Raw genomic sequence first — 7,750 nt, 5'->3', positions numbered from 1 at the left:
AGTAGACCTTATTCATGAGTTATCCCCTCGCCCTGTGCACACCCTAAGAATGAAAACAGGCAGGATAAATACCAGCACACGAGCCCGTTGAAGACACAGAACAATACTCCTAAGGGCTCATTCTAGAGACCTCCATAGAACTCCTAAAGCCAGGTACACTGGCCAGCAGACTCCCAGCCACGGCCAAGTCTCTTGTCTCTGGCCTTCACTTTTCCCTTTGCGGTTGACTTGAGAAATGACCTTTGAAGGTCTCACCTTGTCCCGAGACATCTTTTCAACGTTTTTGTGTTTGTTTCAAACCTAGAAGCTTCCGACGTCCTTTGCGCCCTGTGGTCTGGGACAGCTGTGCGTCAATCGCTGCGTTTATGCCCTGACTCATGGCCGACGGTACCAAAGCTCCAGACACAGCCTGGTGAAACTGCAGTGAGCACGGGTCTCGCTGTCCCTGGCAAACTGCAGTGGCCGTGGTCCAGAAAGGTCCTTGGCTGGAACAGGGAAGGCTGGGGGTGAGGACAGGCTGCTGGGAATGAGACCAGAGCTGCAAGTCCTGGGAAAGGTTTCCCCTAAACGGAAGCAGCATTTAACTGCAGGAAAAGAAGAAGAAGCAGTTTCCATAATACTGGGGCAAGAACTGCGGCTTAGCAGGAACCTTGGCATGTGAAAAAAATTAAATCTCCTAACAGTTTGCTACAATCTCTCTCTCTCTCTCTCCTCTCTCTCTCTCTCTCTCTCTCTCTCTCTCTCTCTCTCTCTCTCTTCCCCCTCTCTTCATCTTGCCTCATCAACTCCCTCACATTCTGTTCTGCCAGCTCCCTGACCCTTCTGGAGGCTCCATCGCAGCTTCCTTTCCTCCCCATTCTGCCCCCCCCCAGCTCATCTGCCTCCTCTTCCCCTCCCACCATTATGTTTCCTACTCTCTGCTTCCTCCCCTCTCCTTTCTTCTTTGCCTTCTTCATTTTTTCCCAGTGAGGATCACTGGGGCCATAAGGAGAGCATTATCCTTTAGAAATAACACCTCGTTAATGCAGTTCTCCCACTGAGGCAGGTCAGAGGTGGAGGTCATCCCCCAGCCTCATCATGGTTCCTGCTGGGGATGAAGATATTGAGAGAAGAGACGAATCGTTCGAAAGTGCCCACTGGAGCTACCCTCCAGCCAGTGGATATTTATTTTTATTTCCGCTTTAGGGTGATTTTGAAGTAGTGCGGGCACATCGCGGAGAACGGAGAAGGTGCAAAGGGGATGGAGAGGTGTCTTGGATTCCTGCAGATGCACTGTGGGTGCTTCCATCAGGAGGCTGGGCTTGCAATCCTCTGCGGCATTTTCGTTCCTTTTCTGGGTTTCTTTGCATACTTTCAGTTAGAGGATAAGTGCAATGTGGGGCACCGTTTCGCCGTCCGCATGGGCAATTCCTCCGTGTTATTGTAAATTCCCCCGTGTGTCTCTCTTGTCTCTCTCTCCCCCGCCCCGCCCCGCCCTGTTTCTTGGGATGGCTCCTGCCTTACCCTCCTGAGTGCTGGGGTTGCAAGTCAACCCATAAAGTATTCTTCAGGGGCAGGTGTGGTGGTCCATGCCCATGATCTCAGCGCTCACTCAGACGGCAGTGGGAAGAGGGGTTGCTAGGAGTCCCAGGTCAGCTCAGGATACATAGTAAGACCTTGTCTCCAAAAAAGCAATTAATTAATTAGTTAATCAATTAAAATGTATGGCTGAGTGGGGTTTCACACATCTATAATCCCCCAAGCCAGAAAACTAAAAAGCCAGAAGGTTTCGAGTCTGAGGCCAGCGTAGGCTACAAAGTGAGATACTGATTCAAAATATTAGCAGCAGAAAATACAACAAACCAGCTGTTTAAGCCTGTGACTCTGCTTAGTGGACATTGACATGTGTGCCAAATTTTCTGTGACAAGAATTAATACTCAACAGTTCTTTTCCTTTTTAAAATATCTATCTATCTATCTATCATCTATCTATCTATCTATCTATCTATCTATCTATCTATCTATCTAGTGTTTTGAAGACAGGGTCTCTCTATGAAGCCCATGGCTGTCCTGGGACTCACTATATAGACTAGGCTGGCCTCAAACTCACAGAGATCCTACTGCCTCCAGTCCCTAAGTGCTGGAACTAAAGATATGTGCTACCATACCCATCTGCTGGTCTGTCTTTTTTTTTTTAAGATTTATTTATTTATTATACACAAGTACACTGTAGCTGTCTTCAGACACACCCAAGAGGGCATCAGATCTTATTACAGGTGGCTGTGAGCCACCATGTGGTTGCTGGGATTTGAACTCAGGACCTCTAGAAGAACAGCCAGCATTCTTAACCATTGAGCCATCTCTCTAGCCCTGCTGGTCTGTCTTATATGCGATATTTACACAGTGGTGCAGAGTGGAAGACTGAGACCATAGAGTCTGGCTGCCTAAGTCAGAATCTGGGCTCTGGATTACAACCCAGGGAAGTGACATTTCTGGCCTCACAGCCTGCACAAAGAGGTAATGAGAGGGTCCTCCTCAGAGAGTGGTTGGAATTCCATAAGATGGTTCTTCTAAAGCGGTCAGAAAAGTGCCCGGCACACGTCAGCCAGTCCCTAAGTGTTAGAATGCCCGGAGGTGGACACAGCCCCTCCTGCCTCATCATTTCACTCTCGGGAGAGTAAGGCAAGAGCCCTCAAAAAACTATATGAAAAGTGGAGGGAAAACAAAGAGATGGCTCAAGGGAAGTACACGAAAGCCACAACCTTCCTGGGGAAATGACTGAGCAGGTAAAGTCCTGGCCAGGAGGGCCTCATTCAATTCACACAACACACCTAAAAGGCCCAGTAGGGTGACGTGGGGTTTTGTTGGTGGTGTGGAGATGGAGTAACTGGGTGTTTTGGTCTTTGGTTTTTGTTTGTTTGGTTTTGTTGTTTTGTTTGTTTGTTTGTTTTGTTTGTTTTGGAGCTGGGACCGAACCCAGGGCCTTGTGCTTGCTAGGCAAGCGCTCTACCACTGAGCTAAATCCCCAACCCTGTTTGTTTGTTTTTGAGACAGGGTTTTTCTGTGTAGCCCTGGCTGTCCTAGATCTTGCTCTATAGACCTTGAACTGGCCTCAAACTCTCAGAGATCCACCTGCCTCTGCCTCTCCAGTCCTGAGATTAAAGGAGTGAGCCACCACTGCCTGGTTGTGGCAAGGGTTTGTAATCTCAAATCTGACAAGGCCCAGACAGGAAGATTACAGGCCAGCCAGTCTAGCCTAGTCATGGAGCCTCAGGCTAGTGAGAGGCCCTGTCTCCAAACAGAAAAAGACAAGTTGGGTGGTTCCTGAGGAACAATATTCAAGGCTGGTCTCTGGCTTCCACGTGTATATGGACATGCACATGTGTGCATCATATACATGTACACACACACACACACACACACACACACACACACACACACACACACACACTCCTCAGCCTTAAAGGCCATGATGGCACACTTAACTCTCTGAGGCTAAGGCAGGAGGAAAATTTGAGACAAGGCTCGCTGAGGCCACATAGCAAGACCTCATCTTAAGAAAAAGAGCTGGGTGGTGGCTGTACACGCCTTTAACCCCAGCACCTGGGAGGCAAATCTCTCTGTGTGTGAGTCCGGGGCAAGCCTGGTTTTCAGAGTGAGTTCCAAGACAGTCAGTGCTATACAAAGAAACCCTGTTTCAAAGAGGAGTGCGGTGAGGGATGGGGAAGAAATCCCTAGCCTTTGACCCAACCAACCCAACCAGCTCCTAATCCTGTAGAAAATATGGGGTCCTGGGCCATCCTGTCCACCAGACTTCAAGGTTGTTTCCTCGTCTCCTCCTACGCCATCATTAGGTGCCCAGGTCCCTCAGTGAGGTGAGAAGGACTATGAGGGAAGGGATGGGGAAAGAAATCAGCTCAGGCTCAGACAGGCTGCCTCCAAACCTTGCCTGCCATTCACTGAATGTATGGTGCTGCCATACTGACTTAACATTTGTGAGCCTTGTCTACAAACTACCTAAGCCAGGCTTGATGTCACATGCCTGTAATCTCAGTAGCTAGTAGGAAGAGGCAGGAGGGCATGTTAAAGGGTACATACATACGCACACCAGACACACACATGAACACACATACACATACACGTACACATACACATACACATACACATACCCATACCCATACCCATACCCATGCACATGCACATGCACATGCACATGCACATACACATACACATACACATACACATACCCATACCCATACCCATACCCATACCCATGCCCATGCCCATGCCCATGCACATGCACATGCACATACACATACACATACACATACACATACCCATACCCATACCCATACCCATACCCGTGCACGTGCACGTACACGTACACGTACACGTACACGTACACGTACACGTACACATACACATACACATACACATACCCATACCCATACCCATGCACATGCACATGCACATGCACATGCACATACACATACACATACACATACACATACCCATACCCATACCCATACCCATGCCCATGCCCATGCCCATGCCCATGCACATGCACATACACATACACATACACATACCCATACCCATACCCATACCCATACCCATACCCGTGCACGTGCACGTACACGTACACGTACACGTACACATACACATACACATACACATAGAAACACACATAGGAGCAGCCCTGGCTCCTCTGACTGTCACCCTTCAGAAGGTTTCAGTCAGGATCTTTTAGGAGAGGAGGTTGGACCCCCCTCAGCATTGCTCAAGGTCAAAGTGAGGAGGTGGGCTGTGGGGTGGCTCCCTTCTGCAGTGAGGCTCTGGTTTTGAGGATGAAGGAGGGGAGTTACCCGTCCATTTTCGTTTCTTCTCCTTTAGCTTGGGATTGATCTTGACTATTTTCCCAAGTTGGGAGTAACTTCTAGAACTTGTCGGCCTCATCTCTGCACTGTCAGTGATGCATGTCGATGAGAATCCAATGAGAGAACAGCCAGGCAGATGCTGCTTCTCAAACTGCAGCGTGTGAGACAGTGGAGAAGTTTTCTCCCTCCCGGTTTCATCCTGCTGGGGCCTCTTTCGATCGGCTGGTAACTGATCACCCAACGAGCACCCCAAGCCCTCACACAGGCATAGTCAGGCATCTCTGCTCTGAGAACACGAGACGGTGCCAACAGTGCGGCTTCTCTGCCAATGAACTCAAGCTTCCATAGCCTGAGGCAACCTGTGGTTGGCAAAGAGAGCGCTGGAGGTCTGAGGCGTGCAGGCTGCGGGGTGGCTCTGTTTCTGCACTGCTTTCCTCTTCATGCAGAACTGCACAACCTCATGCCCTTGCTTCCCTAGGCTGGAGTGAGTGCTGCTGGACTGGACAATGGGAAACTGGGCAGAACTGGGGCTGAGAGACGACCAACTAGTGTGTTTCTAAAGAAATGGCCTCACCTTCAGCTTTATCTCCCATGGAGAGAGGAAGTGGGCAGCTAGTATCATACTTCGAAAGCCCCCAAGGTTTGAGAGACAAACTTCAGATACAGTTGCTGGGGTTGTCTGCTTCGGACCACAAGACCTGACTCAGAAGCAGTGAGGGCTGCCAGACTGCTTTATTGGTCCAGAGTCAAGAATTGGTTCCAACAACCTCCTTGTACCTGCAAATGTACCTCCTAGATCTGTCCTTCTGGAGCCATGCCATGGGTACAGAGTTTGGCCAGTGGACAGCCCAAAGATTCATTTTTTCCTTCTGTCTTCTTCTAATCTGCCCTTCTCATCACCCTGGGCTGAAAGGCACATAGCCTTGACCGTGAACTTACCTAGGAGGAGCTAGGCTCTCTGGGCAGGGTCAGGTTGTGCTTTTCCCCTTCCAGGGAGCCTCTCCTTGACTGTGTGTTTTATTGGAGAGCAAGTGAAGCCAGGTCTCCTTACATCGGTGCTGATTTACATCCCCAGGGAGCTGGTGGGAAGAAATCAGCCCCTTGTGAAAAGAATGTGGAGTTTATGCATGAAAACACTTAGGAAAAGAAGTCCCCAGGTGGGAAGAGATTAGCTGACTTCAACAAAATCATATCCCAGCAGCATCCAATTTCTCTTGGGGACTGTCAGAGGGATGCAGGAAGGACAGGACATAGGGCATCTCCTCCAGGTGTTCGCTCTGGACTATTTTGCTTCTTCCTTGCTGGTGGTGCTCCCAGACCAGTGAGGACTTCTGCTCTGTCCTCCCTCAGACTCCTGGAACTGTTCTACCTCACTCACTTCTCCTGGCTTACACCAGGAGATCTACCTTCCATAAAGACAAGTTGGAAAGACAGATCGTGTGTATATGTGTATGTGTGTGCTTGTGTTTGTATGTGCACACATGTGTGTGCACATGTCCAAAGGGATCACAATTTTTGTTTTGTTTTATTTTGTTTGTTTTTCAAGACAGTCTCTGTGCAGCCCCGACTGTCCTAGAACTAGCTCTGTAGACCAAGCTGCCTTTGAACTCAGAGATCTGCTTGCCTCTGCCTCCCGAGTGCTGGGATTAAATATGTACACCATAGCCACAGCCACCACCATTACCTGGCTCCTGTGTTACTGCTTGACTCCTGGGCCCTTTCACAAAGTCAGTCTCTCCTCTTGTAATGCCTTAAACCCATTCCTTGCTCCTTGCCCCTTTGACATAACCTTGTTCAAACTCCCATCATCTCTTCGATGGACAATCCTTTTCCTGTCTGGCTCTTATCTTCTCTCTTACCTTCAGCCTTCCGAGTCAGCCTTGAAGATGTCTCATTCTTTAATAAAACTCAGTCCAAACGTCACCACCTCCAGGAAGCCTCCTAGGACTTTTCAAGGCAGAGAGGACTTTCACTTAACTTCACAAAAGCATCTCTTTCCTTGTGTCAAATTAGGGGCCAACATGTCTAACTTTCTAAAACCCTTCGGTGTAGATCCTTCAAAGACCTAGACTTGGGCTTGTAGTTTACATTCTCAGGTGTTAAACTTTCTCACATTGCATGCTGGTGAAAGGATGGAGGGATAGAGAGAGGAAATAGAAACATCCACAGGAGACACACAGAGGCACAGACTTAGTCCCACCTCTTCCTTGCAGGCAGTAAAAGGTAATTTCCCCAGAAGTTCTTACTGCTGCATTAGCCAACTGTTCCCCATCACACGTTGCACATTACCCAATGCTTTTTTTTTTTTTTTTTGCTTCAAAGCTACATAGGGTTCAGAATTCTAGAGGAACAAAGGCCCAGGAAGATTGGGCAACTGCCAGCAGTTGCATGGTTGGTGACAAAGGAAGGCCAGGACCTAAGGTTTCCTGGCACCCAGGCTGTGGCCTGTGACACGCCACCAACTAAAGGCCTCTCTTGGAGCCGTCCCTCCAGACAGCAGCACTTAATTATCAACATTAGTGTTTGAAATTTCTAGGCAGCCTTTGCTTCACTGGCTTATTGTTATTTTATTATTAATATTGTTGTGATTATCCTTTTAGTGAGTAATTCAGTCAGCAGCCCAGGCATTGACCAAAAATGGGGTGGTGAGAGGACAAGCAGAGGGAGGCTGCAGCCAAGTAAGGGGCCCTGCGTGCCTAGGACAGGGAGACTTGAAGTGAGCCGAATAACACAAGAGATGATGCTTTTAGGGAGGGGTTTGTGTGCATGCGAGCGACCCAAGGGCCTTCTAGTATAGCTCTAGTGGGCAGAGTCAGGAAAAGCAAGTCAGCCACTAAGAGACCTGTGACAGACCCTAGGTCAAGGAAGCTCTCTGCCCAGTCTGAAAGGGAGAC

The sequence above is a fragment of the Rattus rattus genome, chromosome 7 (assembly GCF_011064425.1).
Source record: "Rattus rattus isolate New Zealand chromosome 7, Rrattus_CSIRO_v1, whole genome shotgun sequence".
In the NCBI taxonomy this organism is placed as follows: Eukaryota; Metazoa; Chordata; class Mammalia; order Rodentia; family Muridae; genus Rattus; species Rattus rattus.
Note: the sequence above shows the minus strand (reverse complement) of the source record.